Here is a 15,455-nt window from a genome sequence, read left to right on the forward strand (position 1 = left end):
AAAGTGGTTAAATAAAAAACCTGTTCCTTTTTATGGTATGATAGATGAGACCCGTGTTTATGTAGATATCTAATTCAAACTAATGTAGTATCGATTTTTGTTTATCATTTTTCAAAAGTACTTTTGGTCCCTTATCTCACTATTATAAATGTCAGTCAAGGTTGTTAAGCATATATATATTCCATATAGCCTATTATAAATGTCAGTCAAGGTTGTTAAGAGCCATTTTTAACCTCCTTAAAACAAAATAATGACGACAAAATAATAATATAAATAACGTTAGATAAATTTCCCATTAATCAAATTGCGGGGCAAATATATTAAAGAGAATTACCAAATATGATTAAAATATGCAAGCAGTCACTGTCAAAACGTCAATCAAGTAATTTACCAATACCCTCGAAAAAAACACGTATCATTTTCAATGTCAACCGTCAGAATTTAAATGCAAAAAAGTTCACAATGTAAGTGTTTGGAAAAAGCAACCTAATTAGGTATTTCACACTTGTTTATGCACATATGACAGTCAAAACTTTTGTCATTCATTGATACATAGGCTACTGTATGAGAATCCGACTATAAAAAAAATTAACAACAATACTAATCGCCACTCGAATCCATGAGTTTCATCAGTGATATGTAAATTTATTTTTACAAAGGTCCACATGAGAAACCATTACCGTCCGAATCGGGTTTAGTCTTTCGTGAAGTTCATATTGTAGAACATTACATATCTTTGCACAGTCAAAACTAACAAGCCCAGCAGCTTTCAAGGATATACCAATCTGGACTGTTTAAAAGATAAAGGACAGGATCTTTCAGATATAGATTAGATATAAATAGATTTTGATTAAATCATTTCACTGTGCTCTTATTTCGGAGTTGCAGTGATATTAGAGCCTTCATGACATTTCTCCCCTCAGCAGGTGTAATTCACATTTTGAGAGTTTAAAACACTCTCCCAATCTTTACCATGTAACATATTTAGGCATTATGATCACTCATACAGTTAATACATTTAAAATTAGATCCATTTTCGTGTTAAAAACCTGTCACCCATGAATCATCACGTCTGTCTGCAGATCCCTAGTGATTGGCTAAAAGTACGGCCTTGACGTCAACATCAGCATCAGCGCCTCTGCACTGCAGTGTGCCTGTGTTTATAAACATCGTGATGACTGTTTGGATGCAGTATATGCACACTTGGTCTTGTTTGTTAGCCAATTAGTTTGAAAACCGCCAAAACTGACCCCAAACCTGCCCAAATTTTGTCCACCCGCCCAAACAAATTTTTACCTGCACAATCAAATTCAAAACCGCCCAATCTGGCAACACTGGCAGTAGAGGCAGTTTAGCCAATCACAACACATTGGGCCAGCTAACCAATCAGGCCTTCAAAAAAATCCATTAGACCACCACTTTAGAGAAGGGTCTGGCTGCAGACCATGGGCGAGTGGAGCTCCACTCTCGAACCGGAAATACGTCACCTCCACTTAAAAAAAATCAAGATGGCGTCGTTGTGATTTCTTTCTAACTTTAACTCAAGTAATTTTATCTTATCATTGCAACAATGGCGAACTGACGCAGTCGTAACGTGCAGTGCAAGCAGAACGCACAGGGTGAAATTACGCACAAAAGGGATAAAAAACCCGATGGAATTTACATGTGTTGCATGATGGCTAACATATTCGTAACATGTTTTGATGGCTTGTGTTAAAATAACGTATTGAATAATGAAAGGATATATGTATGAGTTTAGCGTTTATTGTATAACATTAAAAAGTCATACGAGGAGGTTGTTTTTCACATTTAATTTTTCACTCACTTCCAGGGATAGGATTTGCATGGAGGATGGAGCACTCTTTACAATTTAAATGTATGTTGCTACCCTAAAAGACAAAATCATTTTACATGTGACATTGACAAGTAAGTGTCTAGTATTCCTATTTTTATTGTTTTGTTATTCTGATGTTTGACTTTTGTTTCAGACCAAATTGTACATAGGTGCAGATTGCCATGCCATGCTGCGGGGCATTACCACTGCCCCTATTGTTCACGGACAGTTATAAGGAGAGTGGACATGGAAAAGCATTTGGTCTTATGCTATAAACAACTGACTTCACAGTCTACGGAGTCTGTCCTGCCTCGTGCCACTCCATCAGCGGAGCCTGTCCTGCCTCGTGCCACTCCATCAGCGGAGCCTGTCCTGCCTCGTGCCACTCCGTCAGTGGAGCCTGTCCTGCCTCGTGTCTCGTGCCACTTCCCTCCTCCGTCAGCGGAGCCTGTCCTGCCTCGTGTCACTCCGTCAGCGGAGCCTGTCCTGCCTCGTGCCACTCCGTCAGCGGAGCCTGTCCTGCCTCGTGTCACTCCGTCAGCGGAGCCTGTCCTGCCTCGTGCCACTCCATCAGCGGAGCCTGTCCTGCCTCGTGCCACTCCGTCAGCGGAGCCTGTACTCCCTCGTGCCACCCCATCAGTGGAGCAAGACCACTTGTATGCACGGCAACCATTGTGCAGGGTGCAGGTGCAGCAGAGGTTAATGGGAAATCTGTCAGGTGTCCCCATTGCCATCTTAGTCTCCTCAAGAAGAATTATAACACAGACCTCTTGAGGAGACATTCAGATTTTGTCTCATGACATCACTCAGGCTGTCATCTGCAGACTGTTACTATCGATGAGAGAAATGGCATATTTGCTGTGCAAAAAACTGGACATGGGTTTTCTGTGCCAGTCCATGTCCAGAGAAAAACAAGGGAAAAATACACCAAATCAGATGTGAGCTAGAGGAATATGTGCAGAGTATCAGTTGTTGGCTCAGTGTAGTGGATTAAGCTACAGTTTGTGCTCTCACATTCGCTCTGTATACTACTGTAAGGAGACTGCTGCAGAGGCATTTCTCAGAGAAGATACTCTGAGGGATATGATGGCAATCAAATTTTTTGGAGAGGCAAAGGCAGCTAATTGTGTGAAGAGGCAAAAGGCTGCTTGTGCAGTGCATGTTCCTCTTTGTGTGCCTGTGGACTTTGGTGGGTCTCCATCACATATATGCTTGTCAATCCACGAGCCTGACATTCATAATTTTTGGCGACTTGGGAGGATAATCGTCACCTATAACACCCAAAGGAACACCTGGCATTGTCCCTGCACAAAGCCACAGACATTTTGTCCACACATACACATATCAATGTGGCATTTTTTCCAAACCCAAAGAGACCCCTTCAAGTCAGAGGTGCCCACAACACCAATCTCAGATCCTTGTAGTCTTCTGGACACCACTGGTATGAAGAGAAGTGTGCAGTACATTTTCAAAGAGAAAAAAATCCAGAAGTGCTACCAAAAGAAGTTACAACATCGAGAATGAAGATGGAATACCCAAAGAAATTCTTTCCTCTTGAGACAACATGCCAGTTATGCACTGGACATCCTGCACTTGCAGAGGCTGTACTAATTACAAAGAAAGCTAAGATTGTCAGCATGATGGGCTTGATAGACCGTAAGTCAGAGAAATATGACTAATGTAATAAGCAGTCATGATCAGTGATGGCTAGTATTGGGTTGACATCAATGTGATTTGTGTTTTACAGACATTTCTACATACCATAGGATATGTCCACAGTGCAACATGGTGTATAGGTACCAGGAGTGGAAAGATGGACTTCATAGCTTTGATAACCACATTTTTCTCTTCCTTGAACTTTGTGTGGTTCTCAGAGAAAATGTTGCCATGAGTATTAATCTTTTGTAATCTTTAAGATTACTTAACTATGGGCTATATGTACATGAACATTACATTTTGATTTTATTTGTTTTTGTTATTTTGAAGTTTCCATTGTTAAGCAACAAGAACATGATCTGTCACTGTCTATTCTCAGGCTTATTTGTTTTTGCTTCACACTTTAGAACCATGTGTCTGTATCAAGAGTTGTGGATTCATTGGAGGAGTTAAGAGGAGAGAAGTTCCCATCCAGGGATGTCATATTTCATGCCTATTGCCACTTTGAGGCTTTGACTGACACAGAGTACACTTACACTTGTGTAAATTGTGGATTTTACCCACCTGTGGTAGTCATGGAGCTACACAGGAAAGGGGTTTTCAAACTGGCAAGTAAGTGACATTGTGATTACTATTATTTTTTACTGTGTTTACAGTAGGGCTGCATGATTAATCACATGCATTTGTCATGTGTGTCTCGTCAGTAAAGCCAGTTCTGTGATTTAACAGTTTTCAAATGGAGCAGCATTTACTACACACAGCTGTAGTTCACTGACAAGCTACGCAATATAGTGTTCATAATCACAAATGAATCGCATTTGATCATAAATGCGATATTGCGTAGCTTTTCAATGAACTATGGCTCTGTGTAGTAAATGCCGCTCCATTTAAAAACGTCTGGCAGACATTTACTGCTAATCACAGGACTGGCTTTACTGATGAGACACACGACAAATTCATGCAATTAATCGTGCAGCCCTAGTTTATAGTCCATTGGTCTTGCTTTTCCCTTATGGTGTGATTCATTAGTCAGTGACCTCAATGCACCCCCTGATGACTTCAACGGTGAACATGACATTGAGACTTTTTGGAATTCTGTTCATCTTGTGATAATAAGTCGTGGCTTTTTTCAAAGTGAGTTATGGTGAATACTATATTTCATCATATTCTACATTTTGTAAACAATTTGGATTGCAAATTATGCATCACTTTTTGTAGGCAGTGCAGACAACCCTTTCACTTTCAGTCCAAGCTACGAACACTGGGCACCCTGGATTGCGAGTGAAACACGTCACGTTCGAAGTGGCACTGTTCTTAACACAGAGTTCAAAAAAGTGAGAACATGCCCCTCTTCAGCTGAAGCACAGCTGAGCAGTGTTACTGAGGACCATCTGATTGATGAGCTGGCCAAACAAAATGGGGAAGTTCTCTGGTGTTGAAGTCGATGAAGCTCTCTGGGTTTGAGGGGTAAGAAAGTGTCCAGTAAATGGTCCGTTTACTGTTTGTTATAAATGTTATCAGGTTGGAGTTGTGAGAAAATTGTGCAGAGCCTGCAATATTGACACTAAGGGCTCCCGCCTTGATCTCATAACAAGAATGAAGGAGAACATGAAGAGCAGACAAACATATGACAAGGTCTTTCAAAGCATATGGGGTGGCTCTGGTAAGTTGAAGTGTTGCTCTGTAAACCATGGTATTAAGTTTTTGTATGTTACACACTTGACAATCTATTGAATCTTTAATCTCAGGTGGATGGTCTGCAATACTTTGCCCACATGGCATTGTATACAGCATCAAATTTAATCTACGTGCTGAAAGGGATTTAGGGCTTGATTATGATTTTTGCAAAAGGTCTGGCGACACACACCAATTGGGGGGTTCCTCATTCACTGCCTTTCCAGCCTTATGAGGGCAGACTGTCTGAACCCACAGAAGAGAATAGTGAAGGCAGCCAGGGATGGAAAAATTGCAGGTGTCATTGCCATGGCTACTTGAAAGGGTGCACTGTGGGGAGGAAAATGCTCATCCGGTCACTGGGAATTCTTCTGAGCACTATGTCTTATATGAATAGGTGAATGTTACTCTCAGATCAAATGCAGTGAGATTAATTAATAGTATCATCAATAAGTCTTAGTGTTCAATTTTTCTTGTCGATATTGGCCCTTCGCACCATTGTGCAACACTTACTGCCATCAGCAGCCTCAGGCCCTGGATAATATTGTGGGCAGCTGGAGGAGATCATCCCCTCCAGAAACAGTTGGTACATGAATGCAAAGCTTATTTGACTGAAGTCCGTTTCTGTCATTGAAGTAATTAAAGGATTTTGCTGATATTGTTGCACGTTTTTTTTTAAATGGTACTTTTAAATTTGCATATCTTTTTGGCTTTGTCTTGCTTGTAGGTCAGCTATGTTCTGGACAAGGGTAGGCCTGCCCATGAAATTATTATTAAGGATTGGTCCTACATGTTTGACCAGGGAGAACCTTTTATCTTTAGGTCTAAACAGGCAAATGGACTCAATGGTGGGTGAAAGATTTTGTTGGAACGTGAAAGCACTCAATATGTTTTATTTGTAAATACAGTACAAAAAAAATGAATTCAATCATATGCACAGGTGGGAAATGCCTGTCTAAGGCTTGTGAAGGAGGGAGTCGAGCTACAGGTATGTATACATCTGGCATGAGAAGAACAGTCAGGCCTGGGTGTTGAGGTAATGATCATTTACAGCACAATGAAAAATATACAAGAAATACATGTATAAGGGTTGACAGTCATTGTAAATTCTTCATAATTTGTATTCTTTCTTTCAAATAGGGACTACCTCTACAACATTTTGGGATTGACTGTGGAGTATTCATGGTTATGGTGAGTTGCCAAGCTCATTTTAAGGATTTTTATTAATGTCTACACAACAATATGCAGCTGTTTCCTAAACAATCTGTTTATTTAACATGTTTGACTTTTTGGAAGGTAACTACACTCCAGCAAAGATCGCAAGGGTTTTCACAGGATGGTGCAGTGACCACTATTTTTGCAGGCACATGTTAATAATATTAATGAAAAAAATGGCTTGACTTGACTCTATATTACTTGTAAATCGTGTTCATATCTACAGTTGCCAGATGACATTCTCCAGAGTATCCTTGTCTTCGTCGTTCTAGAAGATGGCTGCTCTGCAATCCTCAGGATGGCTCTGACATGCAGAGATTTAACAGCATTGTCAGCCAAGAGAATTTTCAACAGGAGGCACACTTCAGCTGGCTTGATAGTGAGTTCAATAAAGTGTGGTTGTCCCCTCTTGTTTTTTGTGGGTAATCTCACTCTCTTTCCTGAAAGTGAAATACTTTTGACAGTTAAAGATGTTCATTTATTGTCTGAATTGGGTCTGAATGTGCTGTCATAATTGTGTTTTGATACTGAACAGGTGTAGTGAATTGGAAAAAAATATTCAAAGAGACACAATCAAAAGTACAGAAAGCCGTACAGCATCTCTAGGTGCAGTCACCTACAGTGCAGCCAGCTTTACAAAGACTGTGGCTGGCTGCCATGGAAATGGCCAACAGGGAGTGCTTTTGGGGTTTTACTCCTCTATGACCACCCTGGCTACTATAGCTGGGATTGCTTCATAGATGATGGAGGTCTTGGTACAGACGAAGAGTGTAGTTTGTGTGTGTGTGCGTGCAATGTGTCTTCACTGTAACAAACCCAGTTTTTTTTAAAAAACTTGCAGTACATGTGGGTTTCAATGTAGTGTAAGATGTTTTTTTATACAATTAAACAATTAAAACTTAAATTGTGGATATTATTATTATTATTATTTGCTGTGGTTGATTTATCTATTTAGTTTAAAATACAAATAATGTTTCATTTAATGTTCACAGCTAAATATAACAAACATAGTGTTTACTTTCTAAAATGTATGGAATGTTACATTGGTAGTTGAACTATGTGATAGTTAAGAAAAAAACCAACCATGAACAAAAAGGCAGAGGCCCTCAAGATGTGTATTTTAAACCTACTGCTGGGGGGGGGGGGCAGCGCTTTCGTCATAAACTGCAAAAAGCTTAGTTTCTTTTTATTATTATTATTAATGCCCAGATAAAAGTACCAACGACAAAAGTACAGAAAATATCAACATTACGTACAAAGAGGTGCAAAGCACCATTGATAAATGTGTATATAACAATTAATAATACAAATAATAAATAATAAATAATACAAAACGAAAACTTCAACAAAATAATTGAAAAGGAATAGCTGTTTTAAAGTTTGCCCGGACCACAATGGCGGGCTGCGTCGCTAGTGGAGGTGACGTAGTTGCGTATCGCTAGTGGAGGTGGGGGTGGGGACGTATTTCTTGCTCGCTCTGACGTGGAGCGAAATCCCACCTCGTCCGCCCTATGTCTGCAGCCAGAAACCTCTTGCCATTTTAAATAAATTTAATGTTAAAAATAAATTGAATAAATGCAGATGAGTCCTACACAACATTAAGATTCCATCTGAAGGTTGCCTATCATATTTCTAATGTTGCACTCAAACATATTTTAATCTGGCGTTATAGATTGGGGAAAAGTTCAACAAGTGAATCGTTTATGTTCACAGTAAAAACTAATATAGGTATAAAAACAATGACCCATCAGAATGAGATTCATTGCTGGGACTGAGCCGCAATGTCCGCACGCAAAACAAAATAACACACCCTTTTTGTTGATATTGGAAGTGTATACAAAACTACAATACTCATAGTTACTTTCATTAATTTAATATTGACGGAAAAATTACATGATGGTTTTCTTGTAGTGTATTTTTTTTTTTAGGTTTGATTACTTTCAGTTTACATTCTCAAGTTATTTAGAATCTGACTACTTTTTACAATGCAGTAACGGTAATGCAATCAGATTACAATTTTTAAGGAACTACTTAGTGATTTGTAGCTGGATCACATTTTTGCTGAGTAAAACTTACCCAAACACTGCAAATGACACATTTTACAAATATACACTATTCAAAGGGATAGTTCGGCCAAAAATGCAAATTCTGTCATAATTACTCACCCTCGTGTCGTTCCAAACCTGTAAGACCTTCGTTTTTTGTCTTCAGAACCCAAATTAAGATATTTTTGATGAGTTCTGAGAGCTCTCTGATTTGAGTGATTTGAGCTCTCATTTTCTGGCTGAACTAACCCTTTGTAAGTAGGCCCATGGACTATACTACATTACACAACTTACATTACATTAAGAACTGATTATATTAGGTTTGTGTTAGACTGTGTCTGAGAAACTGATGCTGTTCCACTGAAAACACCTCGTATTTTGTTACATTAAAATCCCAGCTCGGTAATATCAAACCTTTTACTCTGATTTCATGCTGGGACTGGACACTAGAAAAGATCCACTGAGAAATTATACATTAATAACCACTACAAGGTTGATGTACAGATCTGCAGGTATTTATCACGCGTAATGACTGTTTGAAGACAACTGCAATTACAAACAAATAGTAGCTTACATTTACCTTGCACAATTAATAACATCACAGCCATGTCTAATGAGGTCTGTTGAATATTTGCTTGTTTTTGCGTAAATCTCTGGACCTCATAAAAGCTCATTTTAATTGACAAACATAGTTCATTGTATAACAGTAAAAATAATGAGGCTTACAAGATTTTGGCTCTGGCACTAGAAAATGCATTCACCAAAAATATTAAACTGTCTTCCATACAACACATTTAACCACTAGGTTTTTTATATCCTATGAAAAGTGGAGTATTGCTTTTGGTGTATTGATTACCATGTTTGGGTAGTTGTTGTTGTTGTTGTTTTTATAGTAAAAACCATGGTTAATTATTATTATTATTTAATTTGGTTTTTCAGTGGAAACCAAAAAAATAATGGTTCTTAATGCTTACAATAATCATGTATTAAGTGGTTTAGAAAAGGTTATAGCCAACATTATTTAACCAATAATTAAACTTCCAAATAAGCGAAAAAAAAATACGGAATAAATGCTTGATTTGTTTACCGTGTGACGGACTTTTATTTTGGTACGCCCGCTGTGAACAGTCATAAGGCAGCGTCGCGCCTCCATGTGTCTGTCGTGATTCGGCTGAAGAAGGGTTTGTGTTTTTAAACATTTACACTCTTACGTCAGTGTAACACGTGAGTCTTAGTTTTTGACAAGCGATAATTCATTAAGCAGGGAGGGCCTTAGCTCAAGCCAGGATTTTGCCGTAGTTCAGTTAGTCATTGAAGTAGTTTTTATAAAAACCTGTGTTAGAAAAAAACATTACTGTTGTTCGTCCTTGAGGACAAAACGAAAAGGCATGATAATATTTTAAGGATCAAGTCGGTTGCACGTTTCTTTCTGGATAAAAAAAATAAAGCTCAGACTGTGAAACTTGTAGGTGTGTTAATTATTGTTACGCTAATCGAGTCCCTTACCAGAATGTGCTGACTACTGAACTAGGGATTGAGATTTAGTTTGGATTGATTTCCTGTTGTTTAATTATTCTCATCTTAAACATGACAGAATGTCCAAACAGACAGACAGAAAAACTCCTGAGATCCACAACACTGTTATAAAGCTGGGTCAGTTTATTAAAGAAGAGAGAGAAGATGTGAAGATTGAAGAAACATGAGAGTGCAAACAAGAAGATCCTGAGGAACAAACAGGTTGGTTTTCATTCTCCTTTGATACTTATTAAAAAAAATGTCCAGGTGTGTAAAATACTGGAGAGAATTTTAACTTACTTACTGTACTTAATACTTTTGGGGGAATTTGTTTTTGACTGAAGTACAATTGCAAGCTTTTAAACTTTTCATTTGATTACGTGTCTGAGGGCACATGCATACTTTTTTACTCCTTACCATTTTAATTTTCAATTCTGAGAAGTAGGCTACTAGTACTAGTTTATATAATATTTTTTTGCCATTTCTGTAGTAAAGTTGCTTCCCCAAAAAAATTGTTCATTAACTTTTGACTGTTTTTTGATGTAAACGATTAGCTGTCCCTGTAGTGTATTGGCTGGAATGAACACGACTGAGTGGCCCCCCCCCCCAAAAATCGTGAGAAATTACATTAAAAATGTCATATTTTGGATGCAGTTCTTCTCTCTTCTTTCACTTAAATCTTACAATTCTCAAAAAGATGATGACACAATGACACAATTGAGTCAATAATTAGGGTTCTCAGGATGAAAGAACCTGAGATCCTATGATTTCCTGCGAAGCAAACAGACAATACGAACATACACGGGCATCTTCGAGACACCCCACATCAGTGGAGGTGCAGGAAGACCAATCCTTCCCTTCTGGCCATTTGTTTAATTTGGAACTCTCTTCACCCATGCTTCCTTCTATTCAATCTGCTCAAAATGATTAACAGTCAATGCAGTGAACTAACAGGTCATGTGCTGGTATCATTTGAAAATGTCTCAGTGCAACCTGGTACAAGGTCTCAATCTTACAAAAGTAGATTAAAAAGATAATACAGATCCTAAGAGTTAAGAGATTATTTTGGCCTCCTGTAATGGGAGTGCCCTTCCCAGGGTCCTCCATGTAAAGTACCTCCTGTTCCCATTGAGTTGTTAAACACCAACCAGGCTTTTGGGACCTGAGTTAATGCAAATTCCAATTGTTAGATTCTGTCCTCCTCCATCTCTGGGGATGTTTGTCTTGGTCTGAGGTATTTAAACGATTGCAGCAAAGAGGATCAGGGCCTTCTGTTAGCCAGAAATGGAGCCCTTAGCATGAAGTTGTATCCACCACACTTCATACCTTGATGTATTTTTCTAAAATCAGGTATGCATCTTTTACTCTTAGATTCACCTTAGAGAGATTTGATGTCTTTTATTGGACTTTGATATCTCTGAATTTGGCTATGTCATTGCAATCAAAACCTTACCTGACTGATAATAAATTGTTGACATTTGATTTACTCTGAGTTAGGCTGGGCGATATGGCTGGGTAAAAAAAAAATCCCCGATTTTTTCAACCAAAAATCCGATTTACAATTTAAATCGTATTTTTTTGCCCCCCCTACAATATTCAAATGGACAAAGAAATTGTTCAAAAACACGTTTTAATATAAAATCATTATTTATGATTTACCAGTTCAAATTTCTAACTGAGAAGATGATTGTTTTTACAATTTTCTAGTATTACTAGCCCATCATGCATCTAATCATCCACTCGGCGTTAAGAACTGTTAAAATTAAAATTTGGCAACTATCGCAGTGACCGTTCATTTTTTCTTATAAAATTATTTGTGTAAATAGAGCACAGCACCCTGTCTAACTGTGTCTACACTTGGACGCCCGAGAGTTTCGAGCTTGCGCCCACCGCTGTCCTACAAAAGTCTGTTCACAAACTTTGACCCTTCACACTACAGTTGCGAATCAATCTGAACGTGGCTGGTCAGAACCATTTCTGGAAACTATAATATGAACGAGCATCAGTTTTACTGTGGAGTTGGTGTCGGCATCACGCCGCGTCCACGTTTAGACAACAGTCCACTGGGTTTCTATTGTCCTTTTGTCGGATCGCACCATTCATCCACTGGTTTGTGACATTGCATGCCGTTTTGAAATGGGGTTATGTTAACAGCCTGCTTGTTTTTAATTTTTTTATTAAATATCTGTATTGACTGCATGATCATATTCATCGTTATTCTTTACCTGCCATGCGAGCCCCCACAAAAGTAAAGGCTTGGTGAGCCGTTCAATGAGCATTGCTGGCAGGTTGCTTTTTGGCGGATATGCTGTGCTTGTGCTGCCGCGGTCTTGTCTATTTTGTTAGGGCAAAACATCTCTCTCACTCGGTAGCGAGTAAGGTATTGTGAGTGGAAGTGGGAGCGGCAAAGGCAACTAGTTTCCCTCCGCGTTCCTGTAGCATTTTAATAATCACTCCACGCTCACTGATACCAGAAACACCGCTCCGCCTTCGCTCCGTGGCCTAAGTATTTCAGTATGTTTTGAAATTGTTATGTTAATAACATAGACTATATTAAAATAAAAAGGTAAATAAAATAACAGTAGAGTTTCAAAGTGGCTTAGGCTATTTGTGTGCAAACTTTTTTTTCCTACCACATGCCAAACTAATGACATTGTCAGCATTAAAAGCAAATTGCTGCTTTCTGCTGTGCAAATGTTGTTTGTAATGAAAATAGCAGTTCATTTTCGTCATTGTTTGTTATCTACAGATCGATGCATTTCTTAAGATTTTCACAGATCAGTAAAGATAAGTATTGTAATTACATTTGCGTTTGAATGCTTATCGCTAAAGCGAGTGCGTGTGAATGTTCTGTATCTGTTTAAAATCAGGCTTTAACCAAATATTCATAAAAAAAAAGACAAACTCTTGAGAACCAGCCTATAACTTCCCGCTCGGTTCTTCCCGTCATAAATCTCTGATTTAGAGATTCATCTGTATCAGCTATAGCTAAATATGTTTTAACATGTGAATTATTGCTAATATGCAGTTATATTACGGGCCGTTGGCATGAATTTACGTGATGGAGCAGTGGAGTGGAGTGCTCTTGGAGCGAACAGTGAAAACCACGACGACTCTGACTTTTAAAAAAACCCGCGCCTCGCATCCAGTGTAAATCACACCGCATTCTACTCCGCGCTCGGAGAAATATACTTTGCTCGGCAGCATGTCTTTATGGCAAACGCCGGAGGAGGGTTGAGCCCAATCGGAACAACGGGAGCCCTGAGTGGAGCGCCGGGTGGATGTTAAAAGAAAACCGATTTTCATTCAAACAAAACGATGTAAACTACAGTATTCGAGTTAATCGATAAAATCGATTTTCGTTCGCCCCAGGTACCTACTCTGAGTTACTCTGAAATTGTTTCCTCAAGTAGATTAAGTGAAGGCTAGGTTTTCGCAAATCTGGCGCCCATGGTTACGTGCATACTAAAACTCAGGCTAGATGGAGCATGGGGCACATCAGGTGAGGTTTTAGATTTCTGACTAACTGCTTGACTTTAGTTAAGTTGTACTCAGTTGCAGTAACTATGGGGGGCTAGTCAGAGCACTGGTCATAACCGCTGGTTATTGCCTCAGCTTTAATTAAGTTGTACGTAGTTATATAACTGTCGGGGGACTAGACAGATAGTGCTAGCATAACCGCTGATTATTGTGGTGAGGTTTAACTAAGTTGTACATGGGTAACTGAGGGGGACCTAAACGAAAATACGGTTTCAAATATGGTAAGTATGGGTAACCTATTAAATAGTATTAGTCATAACCTCTGACTACTGTTTAGACTGGGCGAGTTTGTGATCGTGGGGCACACGTAGAAGAACGGCGTCGTGGGGGCATTTCCCTGAGCGACATAGATTCCTAATGAATGAGCGATTTAAATATAAAAGTAAAGAGTTAACTAGAATAATCCAAGGTCAGAATAATAACAATAATAATTAGAGACAGACAATCAACCAATTTGCCTTTCAACCTAAATTCGAGGTCATACTAAAATGGAGTCAGATTACATCATTAAATGGAGTCAGATTAGAATTGGATTTAAATTGAATAACTACCAACGTGCTGAAAAGACGAACGCGCAAGAAACCTTCAGCCAGCACCGGGTTCCTTTCCTTGGACCGTGTGCGTGGACCTTACATGGGATGTCAGTTAATTATTTTTAATCTAAATAGTAAGTGCATGATTTTTTCATGAATGAATCTAATTACAAATAACTACATAACAATAATTGTGGAGAGAGAAAAAACCCCTCTAAATGCCCCAAATAAATATTTAAAAGTTAATTATTTTAGACATGGACATTGAATACACAAAACAAAAGGTGGTCTTTTTAAAACATTTTAATTCTGTCACTCATCATTAAGGGTGTATTCACACAAGTGTCCTGTTTGGTTCAATTTAATCGAACTCAAGTTCATTTCCCCTCTTAGTGCGGATCTTTTGGGCAGGTGTGAATACAGCAAAACAACCGAACCGAGAGAACCAGCTCAAGAGGTGGTCTTGGTCCACTTCAAAATAACTGGCACAATTCGTTTAAAGCTGCAGTCTTGCAAGTTTTAGCGCTTAATAAGCAGAACTGCATGCGTCTTGCAGAAGAAGATTGTAGCCAGAGCTACTTCTCTCTGTTTATGTCTATCTACGAGTTACGCAGGTCTACTGGTCTGATCACTGCAGTGGTTCCTTACCGAACTGTAGTCTAAAATAGTCTGAATATAAACACTTCTCATTATAGGTGTGTACCAGAGTGCCACTGTCAGCATGCCATGGCCGGTGCACGTAAGAAAGATTTCAGGCTCTTTCACACAGTAATACCAGTAAATTGCTTGTAAAAAATGACCAGAGAGCGACTTTACCGGGAAATTCAAAACTAAGCTGTTCACCAGCGGGGCAACAGCATTCTGGGTGTTTTTTCCGGAAAGGTACCATTCTATGGAATTACATTTGCTTCTATAAAAATGACTGCGAAACTTTATAAACTAGAGGCAGTAACTTTTTTCAGAAACTATCAAAAATATGCCATTACAAAAGAGAGAAAAACACAATGAAAATGAAAAAAAATGAACTCAGTCGTGCACTAATTTAACTGGCTCTTCAAATATGCTTCATTCTTTGTTTATGTTTTTTCAAAGATTCGTTTTAAGCTAATCATTAGTTCTGAATGCATTTACCACAGATTTACGCTTGCGCAGCGCCAGCTTTTACGTTTGATGTTTGACCTAACGGAAACTTCTGGTAAGGGGTTGGCTTAACAGTGATCTACTCTGATTGGATAGTGAGCTTTTTGATGAGACAGGTGCTCTCTGACCGGGAAGTACAGGCGCCCTTTCCGATTGGCGCATATTGGAAAGCTCTCGCGGTGATTTGTATGACTAAATATGTAAATAATATTTGGCCTTCGATCGTCTCAGTCTGTAAAGATGAGCTCTTGTCCTTCAAGGCAGCTTGAAGTAAGCTTGTGTTACTGAATGACAATAATAACC

The 15,455-nt window shown here is 38.8% G+C and overlaps 1 long non-coding RNA gene across 1 annotated transcript; it reads left to right on the plus strand.

Moving 5' to 3' along the window:
* Window positions 1-2,761: 2,761 nt before the first annotated feature.
* On the plus strand, window positions 2,762-4,625 carry LOC109057970. Its single transcript, XR_006154304.1, has 3 exons — window positions 2,762-3,490; window positions 3,582-4,102; window positions 4,520-4,625. It is a non-coding gene; the product is annotated as an uncharacterized LOC109057970 (long non-coding RNA).
* Window positions 4,626-15,455: the final 10,830 nt, after the last annotated feature.

The sequence above is a fragment of the Cyprinus carpio genome, chromosome B3 (genome assembly GCF_018340385.1).
Source record: "Cyprinus carpio isolate SPL01 chromosome B3, ASM1834038v1, whole genome shotgun sequence".
NCBI classification, from domain to species: domain Eukaryota; kingdom Metazoa; phylum Chordata; class Actinopteri; order Cypriniformes; family Cyprinidae; genus Cyprinus; species Cyprinus carpio.